Source organism: Trichechus manatus, unplaced genomic scaffold, assembly GCF_000243295.1.
Source record: "Trichechus manatus latirostris isolate Lorelei unplaced genomic scaffold, TriManLat1.0 scaffold00017, whole genome shotgun sequence".
In the NCBI taxonomy this organism is placed as follows: domain Eukaryota; kingdom Metazoa; phylum Chordata; class Mammalia; order Sirenia; family Trichechidae; genus Trichechus; species Trichechus manatus.
In genome coordinates, this window is record NW_004443953.1 from 1,077,849 (window position 1) to 1,096,640 (window position 18,792).

Sequence of the window (18,792 nt, forward strand, 5' to 3'; positions counted from 1 at the left end):
TTTTGTTTTCTTTATGTTGAGGTGTAATCCATACTGAAGGCTGTAGTCTTTGATCTTCATCAGTAAGTGCTTCAAGTCCTCTTCACTTTCAGCAAACAAGGTTGTGCCATCTGCATGTCACAGGTTGTTAATGAGTCTTTCTCCAATCCTGATGCCACGTTCTTCCTCATATAGTCCAGCTTCTCAGAATATTTGCTCAGCATACAGATTGAGTAAGTATGGTGAAAGGATACAACCCAGACATACACCTTTCCTGACTTTAAACCAAGACATATCCCCTTGTTCTGTTCGAATGACTGCCTCTTGGTCTATGTACAGCTTCCTTATGAGCATAATTAAGTATTCTCTAATTCCCATTCTACACAAAGTTATGCATAATTTGTTATGATCCATATGGTCGAATGCCTTTGCATAGTCAATAAAACACATGTAAACATCTTTCTGGTATTCTCTACTTTCAGCCAGGATCCATCTGTCATCAGCTATGATATCCCTGGTTCTACGTCCTCTTCTGAATCTGGCTTAAATTTCTGGCAGTTCCCTATCGATACTCTGCTGCAGCTGCTTTTGAATGATATTCAGCAAAATTTAACTTGTGTGTGATATTAATGATATTGTTCAATAATTTCCACATTCAGTTGGATCACCTTTCTCTGGAAGAGGCATAAATATGGATCTCTTCCAGTCAGTTGGTCAGGTAGCTGTCTTCCAAATTTCTTGGCATAGACAAGTGAGCACTTCCAGCACTGCATCCATTTGTTGAAATATCTCAATTGATATTCTGTCAATTCCTGAAGCCTTGTTTTTTGCCAATGCCTTCAGTGCAGCTTGGGCTTCTTCCTTCAGTACCATCCATTCCTGATCATATGCTGCCTCCTGAAATGGTTGAAAGTCAACCAATTCTTTTTGGTACAGTAACTGTGTATTCTGTCCATCTTCTTTTGATGCTTCCTGCATCATCTAATATTTTACCCATAGAATCTTTCAATATTGCAACTTGAGGCTTGAATTTTTACTTCAATTTTTTCATCTTGAGAAATGCCAAGCATGTTCTTCCCTTTTGGTTTTCTTATCTCCAGGTCTTTGCATATGTCATTATAATACTTTACTTTGTCCTTTCAAGCAATGCTTTGAAATCTTCTGTTCAGCTCTTTTACTTCATTATTTCTTCCTTTCAGTTTAGCTACTCGATGTTCAAAAGCAAGTTTCAGAGTCTCCTCTGACATCCATTCTGGTCTTTAGTTTTTTTCCTGTCTTTTTAATGACCTCTTGCTTTCTTCATATATGATGTCCTTAGTGTTATTCCACAACTTGCCCTGTCTTCGGTCATTAGTGTTCAATGCATCAAAACTACTCTTGAGATGGTCCCTAAATTCAGGTGGGATATACCCAAGGTTGTACTTTGGCCTTCAGACTTGTTCTAATTTTCTTCAACTTCAACTTGAATTTGCATACGAGCAATTGATGGTCAGCTCCACAGTTGGCCCTGGCCTTGTTCTGATTGATTGCACTTTTTATTGTACTTTTCCATCATCTCTTTCCACAGATATAGTTGACTTGATTCCTGTGTATTCCATCTGGCGAGGTCCACATGTATAGTCACCTTTTATGTTGTTAAAAAAAGGTATTTGTAATGAAGAAGTCATTTGTCTTGCTAAATTCTATCATGCCGTCTCTGGCATCATTTTTATCACCAAGGCCATATTTTCCAACTACTGTTCCTTCTTCTTTGTTTCCAACTTTTTGCATTTCAGTCACCAGTAATTATCAGTGCATCTTGACTGCATGTTTGGTCAATTTAGACTGTAGAAGTTGGTAAAAATCTTCAATTTCTTCATCTTTAGCCTTAGTGGTTGATGCATAAATTTGAATAGTCAGATTAACTGGTCTTCCTTGTAGGAGCATGGGTGTTATCCTATCATTGACAGAGTTGTACTTCAGGATAGATCTTGAAATGTTTATTTTGAAGATGAATGATTGCCATTCCTCTTCAAGTTGTCATTCCCAGCATAGAAGACCATATGATTGTTTGATTCAAAGTGGCCAATACCAGTCCATTTCAGCTCACTAATGCCTTAGGATATCGATGTTAATGCATTCCATTCCATTTTTTATGATTTTCAATTTTCCCAGATTCATAGTTCGTACATTCCATGTTCCGATTATTAATGTATGTTTGCAGGTGTTTCTTCTCATGTTGAGTCATGCTATATCTGCAAGTGAAATTTCCGAAAGCCTAACTCCATCCTCCCTCATTAAGGTTGACTCTACTTTGAAGAGGCAGCTCTTCTCCAGTCGTATTTTGAGTGCCTTCCAACCTGAGGGGTGCATCTTCCGGTGCTATATCAGACAATATTCCACTGCTCTTCATACAGTTTTCACTGGCTAATTCTTTTCAGAAGTAGATCAACGGGACCTTCTTACTAGTCAGTCTTAGTCTAGAAGCTCAGCTGAAACTTGTCTGCCATGGATGACCCTGCTGGTATTTGAATACAGGTGGCATAGCTTCCGGCATCACAGCAACACACAAGCCCCTACAGTACAACAAACTGACAGACATGTGGGGGTGTCAGTAGCCCTGGGCATTCTTTGGTACCTTGGCAATAATCACATGGCAACTGTCTTCCTCAGTTTGTGCATACACGTCTCTGTGTCTATTCTACTCTTTATATAACCTAGAAGTGATTAGGTTTTGGATCCATCCTAAACTGGTACAACCTCAACTGATTGATTGCATTAAATTATATTGCATTGTGGAAAGTGACTAAATTAGATTAGATTAGCATGTATAGGGATTAGGATTCAAAAACATAATATTTTGAAGGACACAATTCAATTCATAACACTAACTCAGTGAGGTCTTCCAAGACCGCTCAATTAAAATTTGCAACCTCACCTACATGTTTACTACGTATCCCTTTTAGCTTTTTATAGGTTTCAATTATTATCATCTACTAACCTAGAAGATTTTTAATTGTTCATTTTGTTTATTGTCTGTCTCTCCTATGTGAAATGTAAACTCCAGAGACTTCTTTTATTCACTGCTATAACCACAGTGTCTAAAAGAGTATCTTGCTCATAGTAGCACTCAATAAATCTATATTGATCATCAGTTCTGCTCTTTTAATCTGCTGATCTCTCCCTAATTGAAATTTTTAGTTTGGAAATTGTATTTTACTTTTCTGTGTGATTTCTTCTGGCTCAGATTTTTGCTTTGACTGCCTGGCTTATAGATGCAGTCTTGCCTTGTCTCTTATTAAAAAAAAAAAAAATTGATTATATAATTTTTTTTTTTTTAGTGTTTTATAAGAAAAACTAACTCTTATGACTGCTTTTCTGAGTTATTCTCTTTTGAACTTCCAGTTATTTTCATATTCCCAAAGGTTTGTCTGTACTAATTTATCCTTACAGAGTCTTCTGTAGGATCATCCTGCTCTGATGTGAAACGAGGCCTGTCAGAAGTTGTGAGTGTCTGAGTCTTTCAGGCTCACAAGAGGGTTGTAGAGAGAAAGCCAGCACTGTGAGATTTACAACAGGGAGCTCCTCTCTCCATCAAACACCTTTTCGTGTTTATCATGGCAGCCATGATTTAGAAGGGACAGTTCTGAATGTACGCAGTGGGTTAAGTGTTGTGAGATCCAAGCTTGTAAGACATACAGTAATTGGGCCCTTATTGAGGCTTTGATGGTATCAGACATTGCTGTCTCACTGTCCTAATGCCTAATTCGACCCCTGCTACTGAATTCTTTGGGATCTATTCACTTATTTCCTAGGCAAGTTATTCTTTTGCCTGCAGAAAATCAGTGGTCTGCTTATATTATATTTAAATTACGTCCTCTCCTATGTAGAGAACTTTCTTAAAGTTTCTGGCACGTGACTATTATTATTCTGTGGTTTTCAATACTGATACACAATTTTCTCTGTTTGTATATTTAGATAGTCAATGTAATATTACTTTGAGATAAACATTATATGCATGTTTTCCATTCATTTTTTAACCAGGAACATTATATGTTTGGTATTAGCTTCTCAGAGAGTCATCAGACCATTCAGTCCAAAGAAGGTCTTTTCTTATGATTTCTAGGTTTAGCCATCTTTATTTTTCCCTTAAAAAAACAAAACCAAACCCGTTGCCATAGAGTCTGTTCCTGACAAGGAAGTTAGACATATTTCTTATATTTTTATCTCTCTCTCTAGCCCCTCAAGAAATGAATACCACAAAATGGGCAAATTTTAATACCAGAGATTTGAAGGTCTGAGGCCTGGTCTAACAAAGAGTAACTAAGAGGGTTACCTCACTCGCCTCACATGCCTGACATTTTTTCTAAAATTAATATTATTATTTCATTCTATTTATATTTTTAAAACTTCTTCCAGGTGCTGTCCTAGGCAGAGGAGAAACAATGACAAAGAAAACAGACAACATTTCTAAATATACAGAGCTTTCAACATAAAAGAGAAAAGAACAAAGAGTAAGTGAGCAAATAATTTAAAAAATTTTGTGTGCCCTAAGGGAAAAATAGAATAAAAGAATAATGATAATTTTAGATGAAATGTCAGGCATGCCAGGTAAGTGAGGTAATCCTCTTAGTTAGTATTTGTTAGATCAGGCCTCAGAACCTCAAATCTCTGGTTTTAAAGTTTGCCCATTTTGTGGTATTCATTTCTGGAGGGGCTAGAGAGAAAGATGAAAATGTAAAGAATACGTCTAACTTCCTTTTCAGGAATAGCTAAAGTAGTTAGTGTTATTTAATCCGAAAAAATAATAGTATTTACAGATAAATATATACACTGTGCATTATAAAAATGTAACCAACTAAGCATATCAGATTTTCTCCATCTTTATTAAGGACACTGCAAGAATAATTGGCCTTAATTTGTAGGCAAAAAAGAAAAACTGAACTACAACAACTAAAAGCTTCACAGTAAAATCATTAATGACAGGAAAAATTGCCAAAGGGCATTACAGAATATCTTTTCTTTTTTCTTCAGCATTCTCTATAAAAGAAGAGTCAGCCTTAGGTGTTATAGATACAGCCTTTGTAAACGCAAATCATCTCTTAAAATTTCTTTCAGATGTAGAAATAAACCAGAGATAAGTGTTTCAGACACATTTTTGACATAAGCTAAATGTAAGCCTAGAATAATTTGCTAAATGTCACACGAGAAAAAAAAAATTAGAATAAATAGCTGCCTTTAAGCTTAACTGTAGTATTTTCTTGTATCTGTGCTTAAAAAATCAGCCCTGTTGGCTAACAGAACACATTAAATCAAAAGGATTTAGCATTGTGGTTAATGTCTTATTCTTTATGATCTGCACAGGTCTAGATATTGCAGCACATATTTTACATATGTAATTCTGCTTTGGGACTACTTTAAAACCAATGCACAATATGCTGAATTAATAATGCTTATAAGTGTAATATATATAGGGAGAGTTTGAAAAACTCTTGATGAAAGGTGATATATATTTATGAGGTGCCAGATATTTGCCTTTAAAAGCCATTTTTATTAACCCACACTATTGAGATTTGTATTGAAGTAGTCTCTTTGTGGTAGTATATTGTTTAAAATATGTTCAGTAAGCCTAGGCACAATGGGGTGAATAAAAGAATAAGTACCTGTCTAAATTTTATATTTTTCTTTAATTGGACCACTGGAATACATTTTTAATGCAGGTGCAGTATATTAGACAGAAAACAATAAAAATAGTCATATATTTCATATACAACTGCAGGTGTTAAAAATGTGTGTATTATCGTTATTTTAAATATTTTCTTTTCTTTTTATTATGGAGGTAATCATGATATCGTATGCTTACATATCATATTTCTTCTTAGATGTTCAAAACGCATTTTAGTTGTTAGTTATTTTATATTTCATGACTTTCCTAGAGGGAAGCAAGGAAAGTTATCATTACCCCATTGTACAGACAAGTTAACTGTTTACCAAATGGTCATTCTCTAAATGTCTTCAGAATATTTTCAAATCTCCCCTCAGGGATTTTTCTCTGGCCTTCCACATCGTGTGTCCACAGGCTGTTTCTGTTGCTGTTGACTGCCGGGGTCATCACTCCTTTGGTGAACACTCAAGCAATGTTCATGTCTTCCCAAAGCCAAGGCAGAGCCCACACAGAACATTTATAATGAATGTTTACAAATATTTGGGAATGTAACAAAGCTACTACTCTCAACAACTACCCAGATCTTGGTTGATCACAGATGCCCTTAATTGGCCTGCTCCCTGTCTTACTCCTGACCTACTTCCTTGTGGCCGGGGAAATTCATCCCTTACTGCATCTAAGAGTCTAATACCTATTCTAGACTTCAGGAAGAGAGAAAAAGAAAAAAAAAATTTTCTTCTGCTAATTTAAAATCTACTTCTGTAGCTCTTATTTCCTGCCCTAGAATTAACCGCTTCCCAGGATGAGAGTTTCCATTTCTCTTAGAAGAAACATCATCTTAATCTACAGGAGTGCATTCTTATGATCATAACACAAAAGTCACATGATAGTCATATTCACTATTGCTCCAAGTCTGGTTTATATGGCCTTGAATAACACCATGTATGTAACAGGAACAACCCTGGACAGATGGACCTGCACCCAATTCTATTTCTTTTCATCAGGCCGTTAGTATGTATTTGTGTTCAGTCTTACTCAAGCCTTCTTGTTCCTGTGAGATATGAATTATTCTAGGATACCTGATAACAAACACCTCAGCAGAATCTAAAAGACCTAGCCATACATTAGAACCTTATTAAGTCTCATGTATGAGTCACTGTATTCTTCCGTTCAATTAATTGTTCAAATTCAAATAATTAAGAAAATGCTTGTTTAAGTAAACAAGTATTTATTTAATTATTTGTCTATATGAGTGTGATGAGCACTTACAGTATACCCAAACCAGAAACCCATTGCTGTTGAGTAGATTCTAACTCATAGAGACACTATAGGACAGAGTAGAACTTCCCCATATGGTATCCAAAGCTGTAATCTTTAGGAAGCAGACTACCACAACTTTGTCCTGGGGAACGCCTGGTGGGTTTGAACCTCTGACTTTTTGGTTAGCATCTGAGTGCTTAACCAGTGATCCACCAGGGCTCCTTACTGACAGTTTAGGTAAAGTAAAACATAAACAATTGCCAAAGTTGCTTGGTTTATAAAAGTACCCCCGTTTCCACCTATGGATTATTTCTGCTCACTGGATACCATCTGGAGGGACTGTTAATAAGATGCCCTTCCAAGTGTGAGTGCAATGGACATCACTGGCTCCCTAACCTATTTCTCTCTCTCTCCCTCCCCCTCTTCCTCTTCCTCTCTCTCTCTTTGAAAAAACTGAAAGTCATGCTTTTAGAAGCCTCTTTACCCATGCAGTGGTTCACAGAATCATTCATAGCACCACTTGCTACAGCTTATCCAAGGAAATAACAACAAGTATTTGTGCAGTTGCGGCATCTGTGGGTCTTTCTAAAGTAAGATAAAGATTTTCCTTTAAATCAACCTCATTGGTGAACTTTAAATAAGCAATACCAGAGATTATGCAAAAATATGAACTGAGTTTCTTTTATGAAAATTCTTAGGGAAGCATTTGATTGGAAAAGGATTTGCAAATGGCAACATCTTTCCTCTTATACAAATAAAACTTTACATTTGTGCACATTGATCACAATGATATTTATTTTAGAATTTGGGAATGTTAGGTAATTCCATAGTTTAGTGTGATAAATTACAAATTTGTGAGACATCCTGAAGCAAATGACTCAGCCAAGCCATGTCTGGATTCCTGACCCCCAGAAACTGAGATGATAAATGTGTTTTAAGCTGTTAGCTTTTAAGATAAATTGTTATGCAGCAACAGATAACTAATACAGGAGTTCATGCGTGGTGTTTTAAAGCATACGTTAATCTACCTAGCAATAGAAAATCTCAGGTGACTACAGGAATTTAGCCTAATACACAAGCTGTGAAGCTTACACAAGGAACAGATGAGCAAACGTGGTGAATAGAACATACTGATTGTCTTAGGGGTCTCTAGAGGAACAAAACCAACGAATTGTATATAAATATATATAGAGAGAAGTTTACTTAAAGGAAATGGCTCATGCAATTGTAGGATCTGGCAATTCCCAAATCCATGGGTCATGTGACAGGCTGAAGAGCTCTGCTGGCATATGGGTTGTGAGCATTCGCAAATCCAAAATCTGCAGGTCAGGCTGCAGGCCAGAAACTTCTGCAGGGTTATGTCCCATAAACCGGAGGTCAGGTGACAAGAAGAGGGCAGGGTTAAGAAAGAGAGAAGGCTTTGCCAGAACATCGATTTATATACTAGAGGCACGCGACACCTCCAAGGAAACTCTCCTTTCAACTGATTGGCTGATCATGTAAGATGACAAAATGGAAGGTAATTGCATAGTATCTGCCAAACCGCTGACAATCATAGGCTAGCCAAGTTCACACATAATAGTAACCATCACAGTCATACTCATAAATAACAGGGGATCATATTTAGATTATGGATTTTTTGGTTCTGGTATGTGTATTCTTATAGTTCATTCATGTTCAACAATAAAACATAGAACCACTTCACCTGGGCTGAAGTACTATTGACAGGGAAAGGAAATATTTCTGTCTCCATAAAGAGCACATTTTATAAATTTTCATGGCAGTTTTGCAGGTATAAGCATGTGCAAGGCAAAAATGTCCAAGGTTTGTTTGTTTTTTTTTTTTCTTCTTTCTTTCTTTTTTATACTGGCAGAAGGCCAAAAAATAAAGGCTTTAACAAGGACCTCAAAAATTAAAACAGAGGTTAACCCTTATTTTTTAATGTGTTCTTGCTACTATTTTTTCAAGTGAAAAACTTCTTCCAAATGCTTGAACTTACAGAGCAGATCTTTGGCACTGTAGCCAAAATCATAAAAACTAAAACAACAATAATGCAAAAAAAATGTAACATTTCCCAGCCAAATCACACTACTTACTTTATTCTGCTTAGTCTAAAAATTGATTTCATCCTTACTGTGAAATTAATTCATTAATAATTTTTTTCTATTATTTTGCATTTTATTAAATAAATATTTTCTAGGTAATGTGGATCAGGTTTTCTCATTGGGTGAACTATAAAAGCTGAAAACAACTCCTTTGAGACACTGGACCTAACAAGGCAGTAAGAATTGGGGGATCAAAATCCAGGAAGAGGTGGAAACCCAAAGACTAAACCCAATATTTGGGACTGCTTTTCTCCTCGCTCCAGGGGCATCTGCCAACTCTGTTAGAGACTAGCTGAGCAGAACTTTGGATAACTGCAGAACTGAGGGACAGAAATTGTAGTCTATGCCGGCCAAACAGGGGCCCTAGAAAACCCCTGTGCTTTGAATTAGGACTCCAAAGAGCTACATTGCAGGAGAAAAGGTGAAACAGAAATCAGAAATATCCTGGGTGTCACAGAGATGGAAGCCCAAATTTGAATCACCTCAATCCCAATAACTGGATTAAATTGATTACCATTTGCTAGGGCTCCTGGCTGCTGGCCTAAATCAAATATAAATCCTCGGAGAGTTTCACCTCTGGGTAAGATGGAGTATTCCATGCTCCTGCTGAAAACAACTAGAAAATCTGGCTAAATTAAAAAAAAAAAAAAAATCATTTATTTATGGCATCAGAGCGCTTTGGAAGTCACAAGGATTAAACTGAATAAAATTCTTGTAAGGGAATAAATTTAAAGAAGAGAGCTAAGGATCTGCAGCCATCCCTGCAGGCATTTGCTGGTCCTGGGTTTGATCCAAAAGTTGAGACCCCTGAATAAATTAATGCATAGTGTTACTGTTAGGATACACAGTGATGCAGAGATTTTGTAGGCTCATATAGGACTGGATTGACAAAACTGACATTTAGCGGAGCTCAGAACATGACCGGTCTCCCTCTCAGTGCATTCCCTGAATTCCAAAGCTGTGCAGAAGTAGAGGCTAAATAACTGTTTTAGGGTTCCCTAAAGAAACAGAACCAGTAAGATTTTATATATAGTCTTTTCAACAAATTATCTTGTGTCAGCTGGACAGCCAGATGGGAAAAAATGGAATTTGACTCTTACCTCATACTTACATAGAGATCAACTTCTGGTAGATTGTAGGTATAAATATGAAAAATAAAACAATAAAGCTTCAAAAAGATAATATAAGGGAATGTTGTATTTACCTTAGGAGAGGGAAAAATTTTTAAGATTAATCACAAAGTACTAACATTAAATAAATAATCAGAGAAATTGGATTAAAATAAAATGATTCTGCTAGTCAAAAGACATTTAAAGAAGAATTAAGTCAAAACAAAGAGTGAAATGATTTTCAACACACATAACCAACAGAAAATTTGCATCTAGAATTTATAAAAGATTACCAGTAATCAATAAGGAAAGGGTAAATTCACAAATTAATTGGCTTCTCAACCACATTAAACCAAAATCAAACCTGTTGCCATCAAGTCAATTCTGACTCATAGAGACCCTATAGAACAGAGTAGGACTGCTCCAAAGGGTTTCCAAGAAGCAGCTGGTGGATTTGAACTGCAGCCGTAGCTCTGAACCACTACATGACACTAGTCATCAGGAAAGTGTAAGTGAAACCCACACTGAGTTACCACTACTTCCACAGCAGAAGGGATAAAATCAAAAGACTGAAATAGCAAACTTGATGAGGATGTGGAAACAATGGGAACTCTCATACATTACCACTGGGAGTGTAAATTAGTACAACCACTTAAGAAAACAATTTTCCATTATATGCCAATATTAAAGATATATGTACTTTTTATGCAGAAATTCTACTTGAATATTTATGCTAATCATAAATGTATGAACATGAATGCCAAGAGACTTGCATAAGAATTCTTACAGTGGCATTACCCATAAGAGCCCCAAACTGAAACTATGTATGCCAATGAAAATGATCCATAGTACCTATGACTGTATGGATGAATCTTATGATTATAATGTTGAGCAAAAGAAGCTAGACACAAAAGAATATAAACTGTATCATTGGCTTTATATAGAATTCAAAAGCAGAGAAAGCGAAACTACTGTGTTAGAAGTAGAGATATTAGTAACTTTGGGAGGGGGTGAACAGAGAAGGAAGTGATTAGGAGGGGACGTAAGGGGGCCTTTTCATTAATGTGTATTAGTTATCTATTGCTGCATAAAAAATTTCTCCAAAACTTAGTGGCTCAACACAATAAATATTTATTATATTAGTTTCTATGCATCAGCTTAGAAACTTAGCTGTGTGTCTCTAGCTCAAGGTCTCTCATGAGTTTGAAATTAAGGTATCAGCCACGACTGCATTCATCTCAAGCCTCTACTGGAGCTAAAGTATCCTCTTCCAAGCTCACTCACATGGTTTTGGCAGGCCTCACAAAATAATCTTCCAAACTCACTAAAGTGGGCCTCTCCCCAGGGCTGCCTCATCATGGAAGGTGATGTTCTCCAGCATGAATGCTTTAAGTAAGGACAAGAAAGAGAGTACCATGAGGGAAACCACTGTCTTTTTATTACCTAATCTCAGAAGTGACATCTCATCACCTCTGCCTCATTCTATTTGTCAGAAGCAAGCCACTAAATCTGGTCCACACAAGGCCAGGAATAACAGGAGGCAGGTATCATTGAGGTCTATCTTAGAGGTTGCCTACTACAGATGGTAATGCTCAATTTTTTTACCTTAGTGGAGATTACATGAGCGATTGTTTTATGATTATTCTCTGGACTGAAAATTTATGTTTTGTGAATTTTACTGTATTTATGTTATACTTTGTAATAAACATTTTTTTAATTAAAAATGTACAGTAATGGAAATTTCTTCAAGCTTCATGTCCTCATGGAATGGAATCATTCTCAAGATGCTATACAACTTCAAAAAATTTCTCCTTGCTAACTCACTTAAATACATAAACTGTTTTACGAATGTTTGGGTACAACCACCAATTTTCAAGATATAAATTGATAAATTAAGTTGAGCTGATCATTCACTTGGGAAGCCATTATTCTGGAGACCCTCATTCAGACATTTTCCACTTAACATTCATTTGTTTTTAATCTACTTGTGGACAAATTATACCCAAAATTTGCCACAAATGCCATACTCAGTATGAGCCTGAAAACTTTTCTAATAATAATACCTTGATTATAATATTTTAAATTTCAAAATAAACATATTTTCTTTTTACATTTCATGGAATATACCAATACCACTGAATGTGAAAAGATAAACTTCAATTGATCATATATTTTTGTCCCATATAAATAATGAGAAAGCATTTTAATTAGTACTTTAAAATAAGTATTATGCTTTTAATTGAAACACAAACAATGCTCATGAAATTAACAGAAAAATCAGTCATTAAGTCTGTACTAGTCATCCAACAAACAATACACATATATAAATAATTTCATAAATAAGAGAGGAGCAGCTTACATCTAAGTGTACTGATCACTCATTCCTTGACAAACTTGACAAATGGCACAGCCCAGCCAGTCAGTCTACCCTTCATGAAAGGGAAGAGTGTAGATGTGAACATGGATATAAAACACTTCTGTCACTTACCCTTAAGTGGAGAAATCCAGAGGGAGCGTGAGAGTGGGTTAAGGAGTACCAAGGAAAAATAAAATATTTCTTTTATATATATGTTGTTGTTAAGTGCTATGGAGTCAGTTCCGACTCATAGTGACCCTATGTACAACGGAATGAAACACTGCCTGATCCTGGGCCATGCTCACAATCATTGCTATGTTTAAGCCCATTGTCACACCCATTGTGTCAATCCATCTAGTTGAAAGTCTTCCTCTTTTTCGCTGACCCTCCACTTTACCAAGCATGATGTCCTTCTCCAAAGCCTAGTCCCTCCTGATAACATGTCCAAAGTACATGAGATGACATCTTGCCATCCTCACTTCAAAGAAGCTTTCTGGCTGTACTTCTTCCAAGACATATTTGTTCATTCTTTTGGCAGTGGATGGTATATTCAGTATTCTTCACCAACACCATAATTCAAAGGCATCAATTCTTCTTCTGTCTTTCTTATTCATTGTCCAACTTTTGCATGCATATGAGGCAATTGAAAATACCATGACTTGAGTCAGGTGCACCTAAGTCCTCAAGGTGACGTCTTTGCTTTTTAACACTTTAAAGTGCTGCAGATTTGCCCAATGCAATACATCATCTGATTTCTTGATTGCTGCTTCCATGGGTGTTAAGTGTGGATCCAAGTAAAATGAAATCCTCGACAACTTCAGTATTTTCTCTGTTTATCATGATGTTGTTTATTGGTCCAGTTGTGAGGATTTTTATTTTCTTTATCTTGAAATGTAGTCCATACTGAAGGCTGTAGTCTTTGATCTTCATCAGTAAGTGCTTCAAGTCCTTTTTGCTTTCAGTAAGCAAGGTTGTGTCATCTACATTATATATGTATAATTCTTTAGTATAATAAAAGGTACCAAATACTAAGCTTGATAAAATATACATAAATAATGTACTTCAAGCTTGATTTTTAAGTATTTCTTACATAATAAAATTTAAAGGCTGTCTTCCTCAGATTTTAAGGAGCATTTTGTAATAATAACAATTATAAAGGTAATGGTGCCAATTATTGAGTTATCCTTTCTCTTAACTCCAAACTCATTCTTCTATACTCTGCTCTGTGATGCTGGAACTAAGACCTTGAAAACCATATTACCACCTGCTCCCCTATAGATTCTACCAGTAGGGGGCACAAAAAGGGGCCAGGAACACTGGAGGAAGGAGAAGCGGCCTTCTCTGTCCTGTTTGCTTGCTGGTCCTGATAGTATCATCCCAGCAATGGTCTTTCACCCTGGCAGTGGCAATTGATTTCAGTGCCTAGTTTTTGTGCCCACTTCCAGATCCTTTGGAGGTGCTACTTCAGAGCCATATCCTTCCTCAAAGATTTGAGTCCCAGCTCTGTGGGATCCACCACCTACCTTCTTTTCTTGCTCTTCATTTCTAGAGGTGGTGGCTGCTTCCAGAATACGCTTACTGTCTTTGTGATAGCTCAGTATTCCCTTTTTACTTTTTCAGTTTTCTAACATACGCTTAAGCAATTCTTTATATTGACTTCCCTCTGTTGTAACAATAGGTATGGTTTCTGTTTTCCTGACGGAAATTCACTGATACAGTAGTAGTCAAGAAATGATTAACAATTACGTAATTATTACCAAAATAATGTTTTATGGCTATATCTGAGCCTAGGCCCTGATTTGCTAAAGAGGAAGCTGTTTTTTTCTCTGCCTGTTTAAATAAAAATGATGTCATTGGTTTAAGAAGAAAAATATGAATTGTGATTTTAGATTTATAGATGTCTACATACAAAAATTTTCTACCCTAGACCTATGCAACTGCTTCATAAAATCATGAGAGGCCGTGCTTGTTAGATAATAAGAATAACATTTAGCTATGATTATTTATATGCATTCTTCTAAGAAGGCACATAGCCATACCATATATAGTAAATTGTAAATAATATACATGTATTTGTAATTTTTCAAATTATTTCATTAATAAATGTAAAAAAATAAAATACTATTTTCTTTTCAGTGGTCTGATCAAAACAATTGATAAAAAAAAATCATTCAAAAATACCATAATTACTTGGCAGTTGATCAACCTAAATACTTTTTTTGGTTACATATTAATTTTGAAAAATACTAATAAAAAGTTTCTTGCCACGCATAGATATGTATTTTTTCAGAAAAAAAAGTTGTAATAATCTCTACGTAGTGATACATAAATATTTCTGAGGAGAAGGTGAATGCCAGTGAAAAATATTTGGCATAGAGTTCCAGAGATGAGAGTTAGAGCACACTTAATTTCTTTTTATAGTAGTTACTTCCCGCCTATAATTTGAAACTTTATATTTATGATGATTTTATTATACTTCCTATGTTTTGAGCAAAGGCAAAATAACAATTTTGAAAACAAAAGATTTATTTAAGAATAAATGTTAGGGAATTGGGGAATAGAGTTCTCAATTTTAATTTATTTTGTCAATTTGAATTAGAATATTTGGAAACATTCTTTTTTTCAATCGCAAATATCTATTTAATTATAAACATGTACAACATATATAAATGCAAACAAATCATAACAAATTATGGCTAACATTACAAAGATTGGGAATTCAGGAACACTTAATTGTGCTCAAGAGGAATCTGTACATGGATCAAGAGGCAGTCATGAGAAAAGTCTAAGGGGATAGTGCATGATTTAAAATAGAAAAAGCTGTGAGACAAGGTTGTATCCCTTCCTCATATTTATTCATTCTGTATTATCAACAAAGAATCCAAGAAGCTGGACTATATGAAGAAGAACATGCCATCACGATTGGAGGAAGATCCCTAACAACCTGAGACAGGCAGATGATACAACCTTGCTTGCTGAAAATGAAGATCAGTTGAAGCACTTACCAGTGAAGGTCAAAGACTACAGCCTTCAGTATAGATTACACCTGAATGTGAAGAAAACAAAAATCCTCACAACTGAACCAATAAACAAAATCATGATAAATGACAAAGAAATTTAAGTTGTCAATGGTTTAATTTTCCTTGGATCAACAATGTCCATACAAGCAGCACAAGAAATCAAATGACATACTGTATTGGGAAAATCCATTGCAAAACCTCTTTACAGTTTTAAAAAGCAAATACATTACTTTATGACTAAAGTGCCCCTAACCCAAACCGTGGTCTTGTCAATTGCCAAATATGCATGTGAGAGCTGGACACTGTAAAAGGAAGACGGAAGAACTGATACATTGGAATTGTGGTGTTGATGAAGAATATTGAATATACAGTGGACTTACAGAAGAACAAACAAATTAGTCTTAGAAAAAATTCAATCAAAGTGCTCATTAGAAGTGAGGATGGTGAGACTTTGGCTTGTTTATTTTGGACACATCATGAGGAAAGATCGATCTCTAGAAAAGGACTTCATGGTTGGTAGAGTGTCAATGAAACAGGGAGAACCTCAGTGAGACGGATCAACACAATAGCCACAATTATGAACTCAAACATACCATTGACTGTGAAGATGGCACAGGACCAGGCAACGTTTTATTCTGTTATACATAAGGTTGCCATGAGTTGTAACTGACTCCAGGGAAATTAACAACAACAATAACAATAAATGCAAAATTGATCATTTTAATGTAAGTGATGGTTATGAAATGTTGTAAGATATAAGACACTTAAATCACTTAGTAAACTATTACTTGAGAAAATGATAAAATAATGATTTTTGTAGTGTACGGATTTAATTTTTATGTTGTTGAAAACTCTAAATCGGATTCACTTCCCTTATTATCAGAAAGGGTACTCTTGAATGGCAACTATTACTTTGATTACTCACGCTACTGCAGCTGCTCTCTAAATTGTTAAGTAATATCTAATTGCCAAATTCATTATTTCTTTCTGTTCCTTGTCTTAGTGGAGCATTGGTAATAGCCTATAAAGTCAGTGTTCTTGCCATCTATTGGGCCATGCAAAAATTTAAATGTCTATGTGAATATCATGAGATCCTTGTCAGAATATATAATACCATGGCTCATGTAAGGAATATGCAATGCTTGGAATCTGGAGATACTATTGATACTGACCCTGAAGGACCCTTGCATTAAATATCTGGAAAAATATACTGACATTGGGGCTCTATTAGCAAGTTACTATGTGTTTCAAAAGGCAACATGATGGGTAAAGTGCTGGTACATTTAAGACTAATCAAAACCAGTTACCTACAAGTTGATTCTGACTCATGGCGACCCCATGTGTGTCAGGGTAGAACTCTTGTTCCACAGGATTTTCAATGACTGCTTTTTTGGAAGTAGGTCACCAGGTTTTTCTTCTGAGGTGCCTCTGCTGGACTCAAACAACTAAACCTTTGGTTAGCAGCTGAATGTGCTAACCATTTGCACAACCCAGGGGCACTTACGAGTAGATGAGCAAAATGTTATCCCTTTAATCCAGGAAATGTGCTGGTAGGAATTCACTGTTGTCACCCTCTGGAAGTCTGACTACCATTTTTTTTTTTTTAAACAAGAATTGATTTTGATTCATGACCACCAAGAGGTATGATAGACAAAAATATTAGTGAAAGGTGCACTGTGATTCGTTTTCTCTTGAACTAATAAATACAATATTTACATAACCAGTGGTGGAGATTTGGCCAAGGATAAATGGGTATTTGTATCGCTCACCCTCCAGGGAAAAGGATAGAAAAATATACAATAGTAATTCACTGGAAGGAAAGGGCTAGCTGCTTACGCTGAGATACTATGCTTCTCTGTGAACCCAACCCATCGGCACAGCTGTCAGGAAGGCCGCTTCAATTAACATCTCCCTACCCAAGCCATGGTATTTTCAGTTGCCTCATATGCATGCGAAAGGTGAACAATGAGTAAAGAAGACCAAAGAAGAATCGACACCTTTGAATTATAGTGTTGGTGAAGAATATTGAATATTCCATGGACTGCCAGAAGAACAAACACATCTGTCTTGGAAGAAGTATAGCCAGAATGCTCCTTAGAAATGAAGATGGCAAGACTTTGACTTACATACTTTGGACATGGTATCAGGAGGGACCAGTCTGTGGAGAATGACATCATGCTTGGTAACGTAGAAGGTCAGTGAAAAACACGAAGACCCTCAATGAGATGGATTGAGACATGTTTCCAATGATGGGTTCAAGCATAGCAACGATTGTTATCATGGCACAGGACCAGGCAGTGTTTCATTCTGTTGTACATAGGGTTGCTATGAGTCAGAACTGACTCCATGGCACCTAACAACAGCATTACAGAATACACACAAAATCAGTGGTTTCACTGCATCCATTAATGCACGTACAATAGCCCTTGCCTGTAGACCATTAAAGGCACCTAGGACAGAGTAAAGCCTTGAGGCAACAGGATCAAGTACATACTGAATTCATCAGGCTCTTATATTTACAAGGAAGAATATTTATTCTTACTGCAGTTGTTATTTCTATCTGCGGTAATAAACTGTGTTTTAAAATCTCAAAAATGTGTATGAGCAGCTCCCTTTGTGGTTAAATCATACTGAAGCCCTTATTTGCATTGGTAGTAATAATAGGTCTACAAAGTTGCTGAAAATTTATAGGAAATGGAATAGTCCCTCACAGTGACAGTCTATGAGTGGGGGAGGTCCTGATTTAGACCTGGGAAGATAATCTGCAATGAATGTGCTCTGCCTTTCCTAAGAGATTTTGAAGGCATAGGTTAAAAATTAGTGACTTCTTGCTTCATGAATTAATTTGCAGTTGGCATAATTGAAATGGAAAGCCCTAATACATTGGTAGACCGTTGTACATGATGATAAAAAAGCTGTTACTTAAATTGGCTGATCACTTGTCAAAGGTTGCTCTTGAAACAAGTCCTGGGTGCAATTATGCTCTACAACAAGAAAAACAAACTTATTCTTTATAATAAGAGATATCAAGTTATGGTCCAGAAACATGTGCATGTCCCCTTCTCCATGTCCCTCAGGAAATTAAGAACATGGATATATGGACTATAAAATAGGAAAAGTCAATTCTGTTTATTGATAAATTGTTGATAGAATTACTCAGAGTTGGTAGTGATATCAGTCAGGATAGATTAAGCAGTACTGTGGTGACAAATGAGCCCCAAATCTTATTTGCTTTAAAGAACAAATGGTTGAATTTCAGCCCATATATATATATATATATATATGTATATATATATATGTATATATATATGTATATATA